This window comes from Entelurus aequoreus, linkage group LG13, assembly GCF_033978785.1.
Source record: "Entelurus aequoreus isolate RoL-2023_Sb linkage group LG13, RoL_Eaeq_v1.1, whole genome shotgun sequence".
NCBI classification, from domain to species: domain Eukaryota; kingdom Metazoa; phylum Chordata; class Actinopteri; order Syngnathiformes; family Syngnathidae; genus Entelurus; species Entelurus aequoreus.
In genome coordinates, this window is record NC_084743.1 from 4,862,241 (window position 1) to 4,885,642 (window position 23,402).

Consider the following 23,402-nt stretch of genomic DNA (forward strand, 5'->3'; position numbering starts at 1 on the left):
GGGACGTGAGACATTTAGGTGGTCTTGGAGTGGTGCAGGAGGGGACGTGAGACATTTAGGTGGTCTTGGAGTGGTGCAGGAGGGACGTGAGACATTTAGGTGGTCTTGGAGTGGTGCAGGAGGGGACGTGAGACATTTAGGTGGTCTTGGAGTGGTGCAGGATGGGACGTGAGACATTTAGGTGGTCTTGGAGTGGTGCAGGATGGGACGTGAGACATTTAGGTGGTCTTGGAGTGGTGCAGGAGGGACGTGAGACATTTAGGTGGTCTTGGAGTGGTGCAGGAGGGGACGTGAGACATTTAGGTGGTCTTGGAGTGGTGCAGGAGGGGACGTGAGACATTTAGGTGGTCTTGGAGTGGTGCAGGAGGGGACGTGAGACATTTAGGTGGTCTTGGAGTGGTGCAGGAGGGGACGGGGTGAGGGACACGAAGGGTGCCTCCTGCTGCTTGTTGATATCTTGCAGGATGAAAAAAAACATCATTAATTTAGGCCATGCCTTTTCAAGTGTCTGCGTGCGTCAACACATGTCTCAGCGACCACTCAGCGGCCGTTATATCGCTTACTCTCCTGCGTGACCTCCACCAAGTCATGCAGACCTCCTGGTCCACCTTGCTAGTCTAGTCCTATGTATGGTGGTCCTGCCCTGATCCATCTGGATCATCCAAACACCAGAAGTGGGTCACAGTCACGAACACACACACACACACACACGCACGCACGCATGTGTGTATATATATATATATATATATATATATATATATATATATATATATATATATATATATATATATATATATATATATATATATATATATATATACAAGTTTATACATATATGCATACATATATGAAAATACATACATATATACATCTTTATACATGTATACATACATATATAAATATACATACATATGTACATATATAAATCTATATACATATACATACATATATATGTATATACACACATACTGTATGTATGTATATGTATATATATATATATATATATATATATATATATATATATATATATATATATATATATATATATGTATATACATAATATACATACAGGTTTATACATATATACATACATATATGAAAATACATAAATATATACATCTTTATACATATATACATACAGTACATATATAAATATACATACATATGTACATATATAAATCTATATACATATACATAAATATATACATACATATATACATATATATATATATATACACAGGTTTATACATATATGCATACATATATGAAAATACATACATATATACATCTTTATACATACATATATAAATATACATACATATGTACATATATAAATCTATATACATATACATACATATATACATACATATATATGTATATACACACATATATACACACACATACTGTATGTATATATATATATATATTTATATACATAATATACATACAAGTTTATACATATATACATACATATATGAAAATACATAAATATATACATCTTTATACATATATACATACAGTACATGTATAAATATACATACATATGTACATATATATATATATATATATATATATATATATATATATATATATATATATATATATATATATATATATATATATATATATATATATATATATATATATATATATATATATATATATATATACATATAAAAATAAAAATAAAAAACATTTTAAAAAATTAAAAAATTTTTGGAAAAAATTACAAAAATTAAAAATTATTTAAAAAAATTACAAAAAATTTAAAATATGTGTGTTCTTGTCTTACATAACATAGAGATTGTTTAGGATGGGCCCTGCGATGAGGTGGCGACTTGTCCAGGGTGTACCCCGCCTTCCGCCCGAATGCAGCTGAGACGGGCTCCAGCACCCCCCGCGACCCCAAAAAGGGACAAGCGGTAGAAAATGGATGGATGGATGTTTAGGATGGGCAAATTCTCCCAAAAAGTGCCGTCCCCCCTTTAAATGGGTCTGTTTTGGAAGGATGCATTTGGCGAGGACGAGGTCAAGGAGCAGGTTGTTTCCCACATTATTGATGTCCTCCTCCCACCAGCTTGTCTGGACAAGTTCCGGCTCACAAGTGTGTTTATGTGCTGCACGCAGGAGGTCAGGGCTCTTCATCAAGGACGAAAGACTGCGACTCAAAAGTGGTCGACAACAACAACAACAACAACAAGGCACTTTTTTCTGTGTGCCAGGAGACCTCACATCATACCTGCTAGATCAGACCTTGGCCCACATGCGGCTCTTTGTGCTCTTTGTGGGCCCACATGCGGCTCTTTGTGCGTCCCTGTCCGGCCCGCGTGAGGCCAATCATAAATTACAAAATACATTCAAAAAAGTATCTATGTCGGTGCTGCTTTTGTTTTGAAAAGCGTTATTTGTATTACTTCCGTGTGGACGTATGCTCGTGCTGCTTTTATTTTGAAAAGTGTTATTTATGGGCGTATGTCCGGGTGTAACCTGTGAGTGAAGGTGCACAGCGACAAGCGATGAGACGCTAAAAAGAGAAAAGTTGATGAGGAATGGCGTGTTTTCAACAAGACATGGACTGACAAGTATTTCTGTACAGAAATGAAAGGTAAAGCCATGTGCTTAATTCGTGGTACACACGTTGCTGTGTTTAAAGAATATCATTTGAATCGCCATTACACGACCAAGCACCAGGAAAAATACCGGAATGTGTCTGATGAAGAGCGCGCAAGGGAGGCTGATGCGTTGATGGTAAAACTGCAAACCCAACAAGGACTTTTTGCCAAATTTCACACCCCCAGAGATGCAGCCGTCAGGACAAGTTTAGTCATTTCTCACAAAAAAAAACGGAGAGTTTATTAAGGTGTGCTTATTGGACTTATTGTTGCGCTGACATGCCCCGAGAAGAGGGTCGCATTTGAGAACGTGTCACTCTCCCGACGCACTGTAACGAGGCGGGTTGAGACCATCGTGTCAGAGTTTGTAGTTGACGAACCCCAAGAATGCAGAGATGATGGCAGGCATTGAACGAAAAAACATGATTTAATTCAGATGTTATAGCAAAAAAACAAACAAAAGGGAACAAACAAAAGGCGCGCACAAGGCGGAGAACAAACTAGGCTATAAGCTAAAATAGCACAAAGGCTAACTGTAGACAATAAACAAAAACACTTACTGTGACACGAAGGAGCTATGACAAAAGCGGAGTGGACAAAAGTAGACGGAGCTACGACGACAAATAGGTAGAAGCTACAGGTAGAAGTGACAAGTGACAATGATCCAACCAGTGACTGGAGGGCAGGACAGGTTTAAATAGCAGCTGGCTGACTGGCACAAGGTGTGGCCAGGTGCCAATCAGCCACAGCCGAGGGGACAAAACACTCAGGGAACATAATCAGGAAATGAAGACAAAAAAAAAGCACTGACAGGAAACTAAGACAAACGCAGAGGAAAAACTAAAACATAGCCAAACTGTCAGGGACAAGCCTGACACATCGCTGGAAACTTGGAGCTTCAGCTGAAGAACAGAACGGCCGACTTTGACTGTTTTTCGCTGGCTTTGGATGAGAGCTGCGATGTACGTGACACCGCCCGGCTGCTCATCTTCTTACGTGGGATAACTGCCGACTTTCAAATCACGGAGTAGCTGGCAGCCATGCAGTCAATTAAAGGCCTACTGAAATGATTTTTTTTATTTAAACGGGAATAGCAGATCCATTCTATGTGTCATACTTGATCATTTCGCGATATTGCCATATTTTTGCTGAAAGGATTTAGTAGAGAAAATCGACGATAAAGTTCGCAACTTTTGCTCGCTGATATAAAAAAAAAGCCTTGCCTGTAGCGGAAGTAGCGTGACGTCACAGGAGCTAGTATTCCTCACAATTCCCCGTTGTTTACAATGGAGCGAGAGAGATTCGGACCGAGAAAGTGATGATTACCCCATTAATTTGAGCCAGGATGAAAGATTCGTAGATGAGGAACGTTACAGTGAATGACTTGAGAGGCAGTGATGGACGTATCTTTTTTCGCTCTGACCGTAACTTAGGTACAAGCTGGCTCATTGGATTCCACACTCTCTCCTTTTTCTATTGTAGATCACAGATTTGTATTTTAAACCACCTGGGATACTATATCCTCTTGAAAATGAGAGTCCAGAACGCAAAATGGACATTCAGTGCCTTTTATCTCCACGACAATACATCGGCGAAATGCTTTAGCTACGAGCTAACGTGATAGCATCTTGCTTTAACTGCATATAGTAACAAAAGAAATAAACCCCTGACTGGAAGGATAGATAGAAAATCAACAATACTATTAAACCGTGGACATGTAAATACACGGTTAATGCTTTCCAGGCTGGCGAAGGTTAACAATGCTGTGCTAACGACGCCATTGAAGCTAACTTAGCAACCGGACTGCACAGAGCTATGCTAAAAACATTAGCTCTCCACCTACGCCAGCCAGCCCTCATCTGCTCATCAACACCCGTGCTCACCTGCCTTCCAGCGATCGGCAGAAGGACGAAGGACTTCACCCAATGCGTTTGGCGGCCCGGAGACGTAGGAAGTCAAGGTGAGGTCGGCGGCTAGCGCGGCTAGCGCTCCAACAAAGTCCTCCTGGTTGTGTTGCTGTAGTCCGCTGCTAATACACCGATCCCACCTACAACTGTCTTCTTTGCAGCCTTCATTGTTCATTAAAAAAATTGCAAAAGATGTCCAGAATACTGTGGAATTATGAAATGAAAACAGAGCTTTTTGTATAGGATTCTACGGGGTACCATAACTTCCGTTACTCGGACTTCGTCACGCGCATACGTCATCATACCGCGATGTTTCAGCCGGTTGGGGACATCTCTGCGCTGCTGACCCGTCTCCGCTCGGGATGGTTTCCTGTTGGCCCCGCTGTGGACTGGACTCCCGCCGATGTGTTGGATCCACTGTGGACTGGACTTTCACAATATTATGTCAGACCCACTCGACATCCGTTGCTTTCGGTCTCCCCTAGAGGGGGGGGGGTTACCCACATATGCGGTCCTCTCCAAGGTTTCTCATAGTCATTCACCGACGTCCCACTGGGGTGAGTTTTTCCTTGCCCGTATGTGGGCTCTGTACCGAGGATGTCGTTGTGGCTTGTACAGCCCTTTGAGACACTTGTGATTTAGGGCTATATAAATAAACATTGATTGATTGATTGATTGATATTTCCCGGGAATTTTAAAATGTCACTTTATAAGTTAACCCGGCCGTATTGGCATGTGTTGCAATGTTAAGATTTCATCATTGATATATAAACTATCAGACTGCGTGGTCGCTAGTAGTGGCTTTCAGTAGGCCTTTAAAGAGACAACCACAGGTAATGACTTGGTTGTCCAAATCTGACGGGGAAAAATGTTGGACTTTTAAAGAGGATGCAGGATAAAGTGACAGAAATGGACATTTTTGCATTGTATTATACATCAGGAAGTGTGGTGTAAGACAGTGTTGAAAATAAAACCATTAAAAGCAATCTGCTTTTGTATAAAGTTAAGTTAGGTGAAATGAAATGATTTATATTATTATTATTTATCTTTGGGTATATCAAAAATAATTTGAGCAAAATTGAATTGAAATATTGTCGGTGCGGCCCTTCAGAAGTGCTCAGGTTGCTCATGCGGCCCCCGGTAAAAATTAATTGCTCACCCCTGTGCTAGATCCTTCTGAAACGCTCCCAAAGTCCCTCTCAGTCCATCTATTAAACGCTTTCTCTCTGCTGAGCCGCCACGCCATCCCTCGCCTCTCCTCCCTGTGGGCCACATCGCAGACACCATGGATCACGCAAGCATTTAAGACGGGATTAAGTCGTTAACAGACTTGTTTTTCCCTAATTTCCCTAAATGAGTTCCTCTCCTGGACCCCGGTCACTGGTGGTGGTCCAGCTGTGCCCCTGCGTGGCAAGACCACGGCCTTTTGGGCACGTTGCGTGCGCGCTTTTGTTTTTTTTTCTTTGTCCTTTTTTTTTTGTGTTGCTGGCATGTGCGTGCGGTGGGTGTGATGCATGTACGTGTGCCCGTGCGTGTGCGCATGTACGCGTGCCCGTGCGTGTGCGCATGTACGCGTGCCCGTGCGTGTGCGCATGTACGCGTGCCCGTGCATGCCATCCAGACGGCGCTTCGTGACAGCGGCTTTGTTGATTTTTGCAAGCACCAAGACCCCCTGTGGTGCTCAGTGTAGCGAGAGCCAACGCCGAGATTCCACTCATCTGGACCCCACGGCACATCACATGACAGGCATGAGTGTGTCTACATGCGAGCAGACAGAGTGGGAGTGGGTGAGCGCCTTGACCGACCCGCACTACGCCTCCACAATGTGTCATGAACAGGGCTGTCAAAAAAGAAAAGAAAATAAAAAATTGGATTTTTGAGTGAATCGCGATTCTTATTTTGTAACTATTCTTAATCTGTAAAAAAAAAAAAAAAAAAAGATTAAAAAACACATAAATATATATATATATATATATATATATATATATATATATATATATATATATATATATATATATATATATATATATATATATATATATATATATATATATATATATATATATATATATATATATCTTTTTTTTTTAATATACATTATTAATTTTTTAAATTTTATTTTCATTTTTTAATTTATCCTGTCCAGCCACTATTCCTATTTGAGATTCCTACTTGTAATGATTCTTCATCAATTAAAAAAATACACACACACACACACACACACGCACACACACATATATATATATCCATCCATCCATTTTCTACCGCTTATTCCCTTCGGGGTCGCAGAGAGCGTTGGATATATATATATATATATATATATATATATATATATATATATATATATATATATATATATATATATATATATATATATATATATATATATATATATATATATATATATATATATATATATATATATATATATATATATATATATACTGTATATATATATATAAATATATATATAAATATATATATATATATATATATATATATATATATATATATATATATATATATATATATATATATATATATATATATATATATATATATATATATATATAGTTTTCCAGCACACATGAGAAGTATATCTGGGGAAAGATCATGGAGACTTGTGCCACCTTCTGATGTTCTATTAGAGCAGTGGTTCTCAACCTTTATATATATATATATATATATATATATATATATATATAAAATTAAATTAAAATATATATATATATGACAGCTTTTTAAATGTTTTAAATGAGGGGGGTCAAAAGAAAAAGAAAAAAGTTAAATGAATCGCGATTCCCATTTGTAACCATTGTTAATCAATTAAAACAAATTTAAAATAACATAAAATAAATAATTTTTTTTTTTTTTAACTTTTCCTATTTGCCATTCCTGTTTGTAATACTTAATCTTTTTTTTTTTTAAATATACAAAATATATATATATATATATACACATTTACTTTACAAAAGACAAGTCTTAGAAGTGCCTCTCGGTCACATGATTGACATTTTTTGTGGTCCCTTTTATTTTGAAAAGTATCAAAAAGCATCGAAATCCATTTTGCCAGACTACTTTCAAGGAGTGTGCATGTGTGCGTGTGAAATGTGAATATTGGAGGGGACAGGGAGGGGGATGGGGGGGGGGGGGGGGGCAGGAATATTCGCGAGGGATGGGGAGAAGTGCAAGTAGCACAGAGGGCAGATGAAGGTCATGGAGGAAGTTTTCCAGCACACATGAGAAGTATATCTGGGGAAAGATCATGGAGACTTGTGCCACCTTCTGATGTTCTATTAGAGCAGTGGTTCTCTACCTTTTTTCAGTGATGTACCCCCTGTGAATTTTTTGTTAATTCAAGTACCCCCTAATCAGAGCAAAGCATTTTTGTTTGAAAAAAAGAGATAAAGAAGTAAAATACAGCACTATGTCATCAGTTTCTGATTTATTAAATCAGGGGTGTCCAAACTTTTTCCACTGAGGGCCGCACACGGAAAAATGAAAGCCTGCGGGGGCCATTTTGATAGTTTTCATTTTCAAATAATAACAAAATATATGGATTTTGGGTTTTTTTCCCTTTAGGGCTCCCGGGGGCCATAAAGGGTCTAAGTCATTAAAATGTTAAAAACAAGTCAAATTATTTTTTTATTTTTTTAATTTAACGCTTACAGTAAATCTGTACAGTATAACAACTTCAGGTTGATATAAAATTTAAAAAACCAAAAAGGTTTTATGCCTTTTCTGTCAAGACAACTTTGTTTTTCATAATAAAGTGAAACATGCAGTATTTCCCCCACTGCCCAAAACATTCAGAAAGCAATGTAGAGCCTTAAAAACATCAATAATGCAGGACACCATTGATATTAATTCATTGTTATTTTTGAGTCATCACAGTGAAAAGATAAATAAAATCCCATTAAATATATTTGGGATCCAAAAGGTGCCCCACTCATAAAGTGATACATTTTTATTAGGTTTTTCTTTTACTTTCAACACTTAAGTTACGAGATCAACTTCAGATATATCTGTCCATTTTATGCTGGAACTATTATTTTGTTGGTTTTATGCGCTTTTGTCAAAGAAAACGTTGATGTTTTTGTATGGCAACCACACAATATATGCAATATTTTCCACATAAAACATTTTAAAGTGAAATATTTGAAATAATTGGAGCCTTGAATAGGTCAATAATTCATTATAACATTGATTTTAATTTTTTTTAAGCAATGGCAAAAAAAGAAAAATAAAGATAGACAAAAGAAGAAAAAAAACCAGCCTGCATGGCAGCTTTTGTGTTTAAATTAAAAATAATGTTAAAAAATACAACTTCAAACCTTGTCCAGATGTTTACTGACATATAATATTCATGTTTAAATTAAAAATAATGTTAAAAAAAACAACTTCAAACCTTGTCCAGATGTTTACTGACATATAATATTCATGTTTAAATTAAAAATAATGTTCAAAAACAACTTAAAGCCTTATCCAGATGTTTACTGACATATTATATTCATGTTTAAATTAAAAATAATGTTAAAAAACAACTGAAAATCTTGTCCAGACGTTTACTGACTATAATATTCATGTTTAAATTAAAAATAATGTTAAAAAACAACTTAAAGCCTTGTCCAGATGTTTACTGACATATAATATTCATGTTTAAATTAAAAATAATGTTAAAAAACAACTGAAAATCTTGTCCAGACGTTTACTGACTATAATATTCATGTTTAAATTAAAAATAATGTTAAAAAACAACTTAAAGCCTTGTCCAGATGTTTACTGACATATAATATTCATGTTTAAATTAAAAATAATGTAAAAAACAACAACTTCTAACCTTGTCCAGATGTTTACTGACATATAATATTCATGTTTAAATTAAAAATAATGTAAAAAACAACAACTTCAAACCTTGTCCAGATGTTTACTGACATATAATATTCATGTTTAAATTAAAAATAATGTTAAAAAAAACAACTTCAAACCTCGTTCAGATGTTTACTGACATATAATACTCATATTTAAATTACTTTTACTGCAAATGAATATCAGTTATCGTCACCCTTGACTGCTAGCAATCGGTATTGGTATGAGCCCTGACAATACCATATGGGTCGATGTCTAACATGAAGCCAGGTCCAAAGAAGAAATGGAATTGTCACCACCATGAGACACGTCAGCTATGTAGTCACTCCATCAGCTGACGTGCTACAGTATATAGCGTAGCAGGATATCAAAGCTGACGTGCTACAGTATATACCAGGGGTCAGCAACCTTTTTGAAAGCAAGAGCTACTTCTTGGGTAGTGATTAATGCGAAGGGCTACCAGTTTGATACACACTTCAATAAATTGCCAGAAATAGCCAATTTGCTCAATTTACCTTTAACTCTGTTATTAGTAATAATGAATGATATTTACACTTAATTGAACGGTTTAAAAGAGGAGAAAACACGAAAAAAATGACAATTAAATTTTGAAACATAGTTTATCTTCAATTTCGACTCTTTAAAATTCAAAATTCAACCGAAAAAAAGAAGAGAAAAACTAGCTAATTCGAATCTTTTTGAAAAAATAAAAAAAAGAATTTATGGAACATCATTAGTAATTTTTCCTGATTAGGATTAATTTTAGAATTTTTATGACATGTTTTAAATAGGTTAAAATCCAATCTACACTTTGTTAGAAATTATAACAAATTGGACCAAGCTATATTTCTAACAAAGACAAATCATTATTTCTTCTAGATTTTCCAGAACAAAAATTTTAAAACAAATTCAAAAGACTTTGAAATAAGATTTCAATTTGATTCTACAGATTTTCTACATTTGCCAGAATAATTTTTTGGAATTTTAATCATAATAAGTTTGAAGAAATATTTCACAAATATTCTTCGTCAAAAAAACAGAAGCTAAAATGAAGAATTAAATTAACATTTATTTATTATTCTTTACAATAAAAAAAATAAATTCACTTGAACATTGATTTAAATTGTCAGGAAAGAAGAGGAAGGAATTTAAAAGGTAAAAAGGTATATGCGTGTAAAAATCCTAAAATCATTTTTAAGGTTGTATTTTTTCTCTAAAATCGTCTTTCTGAAAGTTATAAGAAGCAAAGTAAAAAAAATTATGAATTTATTTAAACAAGTGAAGACCAAGTCTTTAAAATATTTTCTTGGATTTTCAAATTCTATTTGAGTTTTGTCTCTCTTAGAATTAAAAATGTCGGGCAAAGTGAGACCAGCTTGCTAGTAAATAAATACAATTTAAAAAATAGAGGCAACTCACTGGTAAGTGCTGCTATTTGAGCTATTTTTAGAACAGGCCAGCGGGCTACTCATCTGGTCCTTACGGGCTACCTGGTGCCCGCGGGCACCGCGTTGGTGACCCCTGCTATATAGCATAGCAGGATATGAAAGCTGACGTGCTACAGTCTATAGCAGGGGTCACCAACCTTTTTGAAAGCATGAGCTACTTCTTGGGTAGTGATTAATGCGAAGGGCTACCAGTTTGATACACACTTCAATAAATTGCCAGAAATAGCCAATTTGCTCAATTTACCTTTAACTCTGTTATTATTAATAATTAATGATATTTACACTTAATTGAACGGTTTAAAAGAGGAGAAAACACGAAAAAAATGACAGTTAAATTTTTAAACATAGTTTATCTTCAATTTCGACTCTTTAAAATTCAAAATTCAACCGAAAAAAAGAAGAGAAAAACTAGCTAATTTGAATTTTTTTGAAAAAATTAAAAAAAGATTTTATGGAACATCATTAGTAATTTTTCCTGATTAAAATTAATTTTAGAATTTTGATGACATGTTTTAAATAGGTTAAAATCCAATCTACACTTTGTTAGAATATATAACAAATTGGACCAAGCTATATTTCTAACAAAGACAAATCATTATTTCTTCTAGATTTTCCAGAACAAAAATTTTAAAACAAATTCAAAAGACTTTGAAATAAGATTTAAATTTGATTCTACAGATTTTCTAGATTTGCCAGAATAATTTTTTGGAATTTTAATCATAATAAGTTTGAAGAAATATTTCACAAATATTCTTCGTCAAAAAAACAGAAGCTAAAATGAAGAATTAAATTAACATTTATTTATTATTCTTTACAATAAAAAAAATAAATTTACTTGAACATTGATTTAAATTGTCAGGAAAGAAGAGGAAGGAATTTAAAAGGTAAAAAGGTATATGTGTTTAAAAATCCTAAAATCATTTTTAAGGTTGTATTTTTTCTCTAAAATTGCCTTTCTGAAAGTTATAAGAAGCAAAGTAAAAAAATTCATGAATTTATTTAAACAAGTGAAGACCAAGTCTTTAAAATATTTTCTTGGATTTTCAAATTCTATTTGAGTTTTGTCTCTCTTAGAATTAAAAATGTCGGGCAAAGCGAGACCAGCTTGCTAGTAAATAAATACAATTCAAAAAATAGAGGCAGCTCACTGGTAAGTGCTACTATTTGAGCTATTTTTAGAACAGGCCAGCGGGCTACTCATCTGGTCCTTACGGGCTACCTGGTGCCCGCGGGCACCGCGTTGGTGACCCCTGCTATATAGCATAGCAGGATATGAAAGCTGACGTGCTACAGTATATAGCGTAGCAGGATATGAAAGCTGACGTGCTACAGTATATAGCATAGCAGGATATGAAAGCTGACGTGCTACAGTATATAGCATAGCAGGATATGAAAGCTGACGTGCTACAGTATATAGCGTAGCAGGATATGAAAGCTGACGTGCTACAGTATATAGCATAGCAGGATATGAAAGCTGACGTGCTACAGTATATAGCATAGCAGGATATGAAAGCTGACGTGCTACAGTATATAGCATAGCAGGATATGAAAGCTGACGTGCTACAGTATATAGCGTAGCAGGATATGAAAGCTGACGTGCTACAGTATATAGCATAGCAGGATATGAAAGCTGACGTGCTACAGTATATAGCATAGCAGGATATGAAAGCTGACGTGCTACAGTATATAGCGTAGCAGGATATGAAAGCTGACGTGCTACAGTATATAGCATAGCAGGATATGAAAGCTGACGTGCTACAGTATATAGCGTAGCAGGATATGAAAGCTGACGTGCTACAGTATATAGCATAGCAGGATATGAAAGCTGACGTGCTACAGTATATAGCATAGCAGGATATGAAAGCTGACGTGCTACAGTATATAGCGTAGCAGGATATGAAAGCTGACGTGCTACAGTATATAGCATAGCAGGATATGAAAGCTGACGTGCTACAGTATATAGCGTAGCAGGATATGAAAGCTGACGTGCTACAGTATATAGCGTAGCAGGATATGAAAGCTGACGTGCTACAGTATATAGCATAGCAGGATATGAAAGTTTAATGGCAGCCTTGGGCTTGGTGCCGCAGACTGTTTGCAGACAGCAGGGGTGAGGCCGGGACAGCGGGGCAGCGAGAGGCGAGATAAGGAGGAGTGTGTTACGTTAATGAGAGTTAACAGACAACACATGTGAGAGCACGCATGACAACACGGCACGGCACAGGCGGCCCACAGAGGCCAGAGAAGGTAACTCTGACTGAACCCTGCGTGTCTTCCCGTCTCCGCTCGCTCTTTTGCAATTTGTGCAGGAGCCCGTGCGCTTCTTTCAAGTCCTCCTGCTTCATCTGCGGCCGCAGCCAGGTGGAATTAGGCGTCATTATGTCTGACGACGCCGCGGTCGCTGGAGCGGAACTAACCTTTGACTTGAGCTCTGGAACGTGCAAAGAAACCAGCAGTCTTTCACTCTGCGTTACATCAGCGGGACGGGAAGTGCATGTGCTTTATTGGAATGTGCTGCTGGGTTGCAACTTGCAACCTCCTCACCTTCAGGCACTTTCCGTGTGGCCTTGGAGTGCAAAGCAGGGGTGCACGTAACAACCCATTCACATCCAAACCCAAGTCTTTTTTTAAGTTTGTAACTTTTTTTTTTTTACTTTCTTTTTACTTTTATTTGTACTTTTTTAAACTTTTTATTCATAGCTGTGTTTAGAAGTGGCTGGTTGCATCATCTCTGCTCTTTTAATGTCGTTATTGTCCTTTGATGTTTCCCTCTTAAATGTGTGTAAGAGGGATGTGTGCTATGGCTATGAGTTCTTTTTTCCCTTGGCCTCAGTCTGGACCCCCTCTCCAGGGGCCCAGGCCGATTTTTTTTTAAAATAAATATATATATATATATATATATATATATATATATATATATATATATATATATATATATATATATATATATATATATATATATATATATATATATATATATGTATATATACTGTATATTTATATATATATATTTTAATATGGCCTATGGAAAATACGGAGCAGGGGGAAAATACATTTTATTCAAAATGCAACCTTCCTCTGATTATAATCCCCTTAACTATTATTTAATTTGAAAAAAAAAATAAATAAATAAAAAAAAAAAAATATATATATATATATTAAAAAAAAAAAAAAAAAAATTATATATATATATATATATATATATATATATATATATATATATATATATATATATATATATATATATAAAATTATTTCTTTATTTTTTATTTATTTATTTTTTTAAATAAAAAAAATAATTATATATATATATATATATAAAAAAAAAAAAAAATAAATAAATAATTATATATATATATATATATAATTATTTTTTTAAATTTTTTTTTTAAACTAAAAAATAATTATATATATATATATATATATATATAAATAAAAAAATAAATAAATAATTATATATATATATAATTATTTTTTTTATTTAAAAAAAAATAAATAAATAATTAAAAAAATATATATATATATAAATGAAAAAATAAATAAAATAATTATATATATATATATATATATATATATATATATATATATATATATATATATATATATATATATAATTCCCCTGATTATAATCCCCTTAACTATTATTTAATTTGAAAAAAATAAAAATAATAATTTTATATATATATATATATATATATATATATATATATATATATATATATATATATATATATATATATATATATATATAATTATTTTAAAATAAAAAAAATAATTTTATATATATATATATATATATATATATATATATATATATATATATATATATATATATATATAATTATTTTTTTTCATTTTTTCCAAATTAAATAATAGTTAAGGGGATTATAATCAGAGGAAGGTTGCAGTTTGAATAAAATGTATTTTCCCCCTGCTCCGTATTTTCCAAAGGCCATAAAAATATCAATAATTACTGAAATGGACCAATACCAAACACCGACACGGTGATACAGTTCTCTGCCATTCCTCAAGGTACACATGTGCATCAACATGTCCGCCGCACATACAGTATATCTTCCATAAAGAAATGGGGCAGCGTGTGTTAAGCCCCGCTTCATAAATGCATGGGCGACCTCCTGATGACCTTTGGATTATAATGCAATATGGTCACTTAAGGACTACACCAGTGCACAATAATCCCCTGGCACTCATTACTGCAATCAGCCTTCACCTGATGACACATCCTCCGCCACGTCTAAGTGCAGGAGGATGAGGAGGATCATCATTATTAAAGAAGAACCAGAGGAGCTCACTGGAGGACTCTGCTGGAACCCTGCTTGTTGGACCAAAGACTCTCTCACTTACCTCCTTCTCTACTCCAAACATGGAGGCACGCTCCTCACATTTCAGCAAATACGTACACTGACTACTCTGAGATATATTCAGTAAGAAAATATTAGGCATTTTATTCACGCATATTAGTTCCAGGCTTTCGTGGTCCACATACAATAATGTGGCGGGCCAGATTTGGCCCCCGGGGCCTTGAGTTTGACACCTGTGATCTACACCAACAATATGATTGGTCTGAGTAACTGCACAGGACCAAAAAAAAAAAATTACAAAAATCTGCTCTGGACGTTCAGACGATGAAAGAAAGAAACTAAAATAATGCTGGAACACAGCAAAAACACTTACTATGAAATGTGGAGCAGATGGCGTCCACAAAGTAGGAGCTTACTCGAGTGCAGCATGGAAAAAATTAGTGCTAATCACTAACATGAAACAGGTGAGGGGAAAAGTGCTTGAAGGCAGGCGTAAAGCAGTTACCAAAACACACCAACACAACAGGAAGTGCCACCAAAATAAGAGCGCAAGACAGGAACTACCACCGGAGAACACTAACAAACTGTGTAACGAGGCTATTTTATTTTTGTATTCATCTATCATCACTGGCAATAAAAACGAGTTTGACCAAACGGTCCACTTTGTGTTTGTGTTGTTACTAAACTGCAGAGGGAAGTGGCTGCAAAAGGAGAGTCTCAAAAGGTTGATTTCTGTATTTTGTCCACCAGCTTGCCAATCATCACTAAAGTGAACGTGTCACACACACACACACACACACACACACACACACACACACACACACACACACACACACACACACACACACACACACACACACACACACACACACACACACACACACACACACACACACACACATTCTTGTATTTGTTACCTTCTTGAGACCTCCGAATAATGCCTCCCTCTTTAGGACCAGCCTTTCTAGATATATAAAGAAGTGTATTTACAACATTAATAATATATACATACTATGCAAGTAAAAAAAAGCTTGTTGTGAAAAATGAGTTGGAATTTCACAAGAAAAAGGTCACAATTTCACAAGAAAAACGTACAATTTTGGCAGTATTATAATAAAAGTCGGAATTTTACTCAACGCAAGTCAATATTTTACAAGAAAAACGGAACATTTGTGTAATATTATGATAAACGTTGGAATTTTACTCAACAACAGTTGCAATTTTACAAGAAAAGCCTAAAATGTGTGCAATTTTACAAAAAGAGTTGACAAAAGTCACAATTTTATAAGAAAACTTTCAAATTTTGGCAATATTATAATAATCATCGGAATTTTACTTGGCAAAATTATGACAAAAGTCATAATTTTCCTCAAAAAATGTCACTATTTTACAAGAGCAACAAAAAAATTAGCAATATTGTGACACGAGTCAGAATTTTATATGACAAATGTCACCATTTTGCATTGAAAAATAACAATTTTACATAAAAAAAAACGTAATAATTTTACGAGAAAATATTGCAACGCTACAGAAACAGAAAGAATATGAGAAATGTTTCCCAATTTTATAAGAAAAAAGTCGACACATTGTGAGAAAATGACTGCTTTTAGTAAATTTATATTTTTGATTTTTTTGTTCGTAATTGGTTCTTAATCTTCATTATTTACTTCGTTATTACAGTATGTCTCTATATACATATTTATTATTTTTGTCCAAAGGGGTCGCATTTCAATTTCTTACACACTCTTGTTATTACATATGTTGGCCACTGGGGGAGCACTTCACATTTTTTAAAAACACTTATTTCATATGTTGACCAGAGGGGGAGCACTTTTAAAAGCGACACACATTACAACATTAATAATATATACATACTATGCAAATATAAAAAAGCCTGTTGTGAAAAATTATTTGGAATTTCACTAGCAAAAGGTCACAATTTCACAAGAAAAACTTAGAATTGTGGCAGTTATTTGTGCAATATTGTGATAAAAGTTGGAATTTTACTCGATAACAGTCGCAATTTTACAAGAAAAGTAAAAAATGTTGGCAATTATATGAAAAGAGTCGTCATTTTACTCGACAAAAGTCACAATTTTATAAGAAAACTTTAACATTTTGGCAATATTATAATAAAGATCGGAATTTTTCTTGGCAAAATGATGACAAAAGTCATAATTTTACTAAAAAAATGTCACTATTTTACAAGAACAACAAAACAATTGGCAATATTGTGACAAAAGTCAGAATTTTATATGACAAATGTCACCATTTTGCATTGAAAAGTAACAATTTTACATTAAAAAAAAAACCTAATAATTTTACGAGAAAATATTGCAATGCTACAGAAACAGAAAGAATATGAGAAATGTTTCCCAATTTTATAAGAAAAAAGTCGACACATTGTGAGAAAATGACTGCTTTTAGTAAATTTGTATTTTTGATTTTTTTGTTCGTAATTGGTTCTTAATCTTCATTATTTACGTCGTTATCACAGTATGTCTGTATATACATATTTATTATTTTTGTCCAAAGGGGTCGCATTTCAATTTCTTACACACTCTTGTTATTACATATGTTGGCCACTGGGGGAGCACTTCACATTTTTTAAAAACACTTATTTCATATGTTGACCAGAGGGGGAGCACTTTTAAAAGCGACACACATTACAACATTAATAATATATACATACTATGCAAATATAAAAAAGCCTGTTGTGAAAAATTATTTGGAATTTCACTAGAAAAAGGTCACAATTTCACAAGAAAAACTTAGAATTGTGGCAGTTATTTGTGCAATATTGTGATAAAAGTTGGAATTTTACTTTATAACAGTCACAATTTTACAAGAAAAGTACAAAATGTTGGCAATTATATGAAAAGAGTCGTCATTTTACTCGACAAAAGTCACAATTTTATAAGAAAACTTTAACATTTTGGCAATATTATAATAAAGATCGGAATTTTTCTTGGCAAAATTATGACAAAAGTCATAATTTTACTAAAAAAATGTCACTATTTTACAAGCACAACAAAACAATTGGCAATATTGTGACAAAAGTCAGAATTTTATATGACAAATGTCACCTTTTTTGCATTGAAAAATAACAATTTTACATTAAAAAAAAAACCTAATAATTTTACGAGAAAATATTGCAATGCTACAGAAACAGAAAGAATATGAGAAATTGTTCCCAATTTTATAAGAAAAAAGTCGACACATTGTGAGAAAATGACTGCTTTCAGTAAAAAAAAATTTTTTTTAATTTTTTGTTTGTAATTGGTTCTTAATCTTCATTATTTACTTCAAGTTATTACAGCATGTCTCTATATACATATTATTATTTTTGGCCAAAGTGGGCGCATTTCAATTTCTTACACACACTTGTTATTACATATAATGGCCAGAGGGGGAGCACTTCAAATTCTTACACACACTTGTTATTTCATATGTTGACCAGAGGGGGAGCACTTTTAAAAGCGACACACAGTCGACGTGAAAAATGCCTCCTTTTTGGGACCACCCTCATGTTGATAGATGTCACCACCAATGAGACATTGTCTATTAGATGCAATGTCATTGATTTATGTCATCACTTCTTCACACCTCCTCATATGGAAGATACTGTTCCTTCTTCATGTCTCAGGAAGGGTAGAAATACAAGAACACACACACACAGTAGGAAGTAATGTCTGCGTCTCGCCATGTTTTTTGTGCCCTGCGAGAAGGTGAACGTCTTGTTCTGTTCAGCCGCGCGTTGCCAGATCCTCTCCGGCTGTGACACTTGACAGCGGAATGGGAGGCGTGGGAACAGACCAGAACAGAACAGCAGGTGCTCACACAGTAAGAAAGAGCTGCGGTGTTCTCGGGGCCGGCTGGAGTCAACTCTCCCCCCCCCCCACCCCCCGGCTACTTTTTGACTGCTGGCGCGGATCCAACGTGACAAAATGTTATATTATTTGACAACGTAAGGAAAGGAATGTGATGAACATTAAACAGTCACAGAGTTCTGTGAAATAACTGATCAGTCATTAACTCATGCTCACCTTTTGCACTACTGTCTTATTTACCTTGCACATATTAGTGACTGAAGTACCCTGTTGTCAGGACTACCAGTGCATAAGCCGCACCCACTACATTTTACATATCAACAATATTTACATATATAAACCACACCCACTACATTTTACATATCAACAATATTTTACATATATAAGCCGCACCCACTACATTTTAGATATGAACAAAATTTTACATATATAAGCCGCACCCACTACATCTTAGATATGAAAAATATTTTACATATATAAGCCGCACCCACTACATTTTAGGAATGAAAAACATTTCACATATATAAGCCGCACCCACTACATTCTAAAAGAAAAAATAATTTTACATATATAAGCCGCACCCACTACATTTCTGAAACGAAAAGTATTTTACATATATAAGCCGCATCCACTACATTCCAGGAGAAAAAATAATACTACATATATAAGCCGCACCCACTACATTTTAGAAATGAAAAAACATTTTACATATATAAGCCGCACCCACTAAATTTTAGAAGGAAAAACATTTTACATACAGTATATAAGCCGCATCAAGTACATTTTTGAAACAAAAAATAGTTTACATATATAAGCCACACCCACTACATTTTAGAAGAAAAAATTATTTTACATATAAAAGCCGTACCACTACATTTCAGAAATGAAAAATATTTATATATATGCCACACCCACTAAATTGTAGGAATGAAAAATATTTTACATATATAAGCCGCATCCACCAAATTTTAGATGAAAAAACATTTTACATATATAAGCCGCACCCACTAAATTTTGGATGAAAAAACATTTTACATATATAAGCCGCACTCACTAAATTCTAGAAGGAAAAACATTTTACATACAGTATATAAGCCGCAGCAAGTACATTTTTGAAACAAAAAATAGTTTACATATGTGAAGTGAATTATATTTATATAGCGCTTTTTCTCTAGTGACTCAAAGCGCTTTACACAGTGAAAGCCAATATCTATGTAAGCCGCACCCACTACATTTTAGAAGAAAAAATAATTTTACATATAAAAGCCGTACCACTACATTTCAGAAATGAAAAATATTTACATATATAAGCCGCACCCACTAAATCTTAGGAATGAAAAATATTTTACATATATAAGCCGCACCCACTAGATTTTAGAAAATGAAAAATATTTTACATATATAAGCCGCACCCACTAAATTTGAGAAGGAAAAACATTTTACATACAGCATATAAGCCGCATCAAGTAAATTTTTGAAACAAAAAATATTCTACATATATAAGCCGCACCCACTACATTTTAGAAGAAAAAATAATTTGACATATAAAAGCCGTACCACTACATTTCAGAAATGAAAAATATTTACATATATAAGCCGCACCCACTAAATTTTAGGAATGAAAAATATTTTACATATATAAGCCGCACCCACTACATTTTAGGAATGGAAAATATTTTACATATATAAGCCGCACCCACAAGATTTTAGAAAATGAAAAATATTTTACATATATAAGCCGCACCCACTAAATTTTAGAAGGAAAAACATTTTACATACAGTATATAAGCCGCATCAAGTAAATTTTTGAAACAAAAAATATTTTAAATATATAAGCCGCACCCACTACATTTTAGAAGAAAAAATAATTTGACATATAAAAGCCATTTCAGAAATGAAAAATATTTACATATATAAGCCGCACCCACCAAATTTTAGGAATGAAAAATATTGTACATATATAAGCCGCACCCACTACATTTTAGGAATGGAAAATATTTTACATATATAAGCCGCACCCACTACATTTTAGAAGAAAAAATAATTTTACATATATAAGCCGTACCACTACATTTCAGAAATGAAAAATATTTACATATATAAGCCGTACCCACTAAATTTTAGGAATGAAAAATATTTTACACATACAAGCCGTACCCACAAAATTTTAGATGAAAAAACATTTTACATATATAAGCCACACCCACTAAATTTTAGATGAAAAAACATTTTACATATATAAGCCCCACCCACTAAATTTTGGATGAAAAAACATTTTACATATATAAGCCGCACCCACTAAATTTTAGAAGAAAAAACATTTTACATATATAAGCCGCATCAAGTAAATTTTTTAAACAAAAAATATTTTACATATATAAGCCGGACCCACTACATTTCAGAAATGAAAAATATTTACATATATAAGCCACACCCACTAAATTTTAGGAATGAAAAATATTTTACATATATAAGCCGCACCCACTACATTTTAGGAATGAAAACATTTTACACATACAAGCCGCACCCACAAAAGTTTACATGAAAAAACATTTTACATATATAAGCCGCACCCGCTAAATTTTAGGAATGAAAATTATTTTATATATATAAGCCGCACCCACTACATTTTAGAAGAAAAAATAATTTTACATATATAAGCCGTTCCACTAAATTTCAGAAAGGAAAAATATTTACATATATAAGCCCCACCCACTAAATTTTAGGAATGAAAAATATTTTACATATATAAGCCGCACCCACTACTTTTTAGAAATGAAAAATATTTACATATATAAGCCGCACCCACAAAATCTTAGATGAAAAAAACATTTTACATATATAAGCTGCACCCACAAAATTTTAGATGAAAAAACCTTTTACATATATAAGCCGCACCCACTAAATTTTGGATGAAAAAACATTTTACATATATAAGCCGCACCCACTAAATTCTAGAAGGAAAAACATTTTACATACAGCATATAAGCCGCAGCAAGTAAATTTTTGAAACAAAAAATAGTTTACATATATAAGCCGCACCCACTACATTTTAGAAGAATTTTTTTTTTTTTACATATAAAAGCCGTACCACTACATTTCAGAAATGAAAAATATTTACATATATAAGCCGCACCCACTACATTTTAGGAATGAAAAATATTTCACATATATAAGCCGCACCCACTACATTTTAAGAATGAAAAATATTTTACATATATAAGCCGCACCCACTACATTTTAGAAGAAAAAATAATTTTACATATATAAGCCGTACCACTACATTTCAGTAATGAAAAATATTTACATATATAAGCCGCACCCACTAAATTTTAGGAATGAAAAATATTTGACACATACAAGCCGCACCCACAAAATTTTAGATGAAAAAACATTTTACATATATAAGCGGCATCAAGTAAATTTTTGAAACAAAAAATATTTTACATATATAAGCCGCACCCACTACATTTCAGAAATGAAAAATATTTACATATATAAGCCGCACCCACTAAATTTTAGGAATGAAAAATATTTTACATATATAAGCCGCACCCACTACATTTTAGGAATGAAAATTATTTTACATATATAAGCCGCACCCACTACATTTTAGGAGAAAAAACTATTTTACATATATAAGCCGTACCACTAAATTTCAGAAAGGAAAAATATTTACATATATAAGCCCCACCCACTAAATTTTAGGAATGAAAAATATTTTACATATATAAGCCGCACCCACTAAATTTTAGGAATGAAAAATATTTTACATATATAAGCCGCACCCACTACATTTTAGGAATGCAAAATATTTTACATATATAAGCCCACTTACTACAATTTCGGAATGAAAAATAATTTTACATATATAAGCCACACCCACTACATTCTAGGAATGAAAATAATTTTACATATATAAGCCGCACCCACTAAATTTTATAAGAAAAAAAACTCTATATAAAAGTCGCAGATACTGTATATACTTTGTAAAATGAGTTATTTACACAGAAATATTCTATAAATGTGCATTTACATACCTTAATTGTTTCCAAACAGTGTCTGTAACACGGCAGTAAAACGGCTGATCAAACAAAACAGAAGTCATCATCATGGACCCCCTAGCCGCGCACGCTAGCTCTCCAACCAGCTAAACAGACTCAATAACTCCACGCTGACGTTTTGGTGAATTTACTGAGAAATTTGTGAAACTAAAACAACACAAAATATACGTGTTAGCATATTAGCTAACGCTAACCATAGCATTACATCACAATGAAAACCCTCCTACAGACATGGGACAGTTTAGTAAGTAAGAATAGTTTTAGTTCTATTGTAAAACTTACAATGCTTGGAGTGATGAAGGAAGAATCCTTTGGAGTAGGAATGCTCGTATTTAGGTAGACATCAAGTT

General features: G+C 33.6%; 1 protein-coding gene across 3 annotated transcripts in view; it reads right to left on the reverse strand.

Moving 5' to 3' along the window:
* Window positions 1-23,402, reverse strand: part of LOC133663719 (basic-leucine zipper transcription factor A-like) — a 75,829-nt gene that overhangs the window by 20,259 nt on the left and 32,168 nt on the right. The window contains exon 1 of one of the 3 annotated variants that reach the window (XR_009828396.1): window positions 5,679-5,702. The exons of the other annotated variants lie outside the window; for them this stretch is intronic. The gene's annotated coding sequence lies outside the window, so the exon portion shown is untranslated. Of the gene's footprint in view, window positions 1-5,678; window positions 5,703-23,402 lie in introns of those variants that run through there. 3 annotated transcript variants of the gene reach the window in all.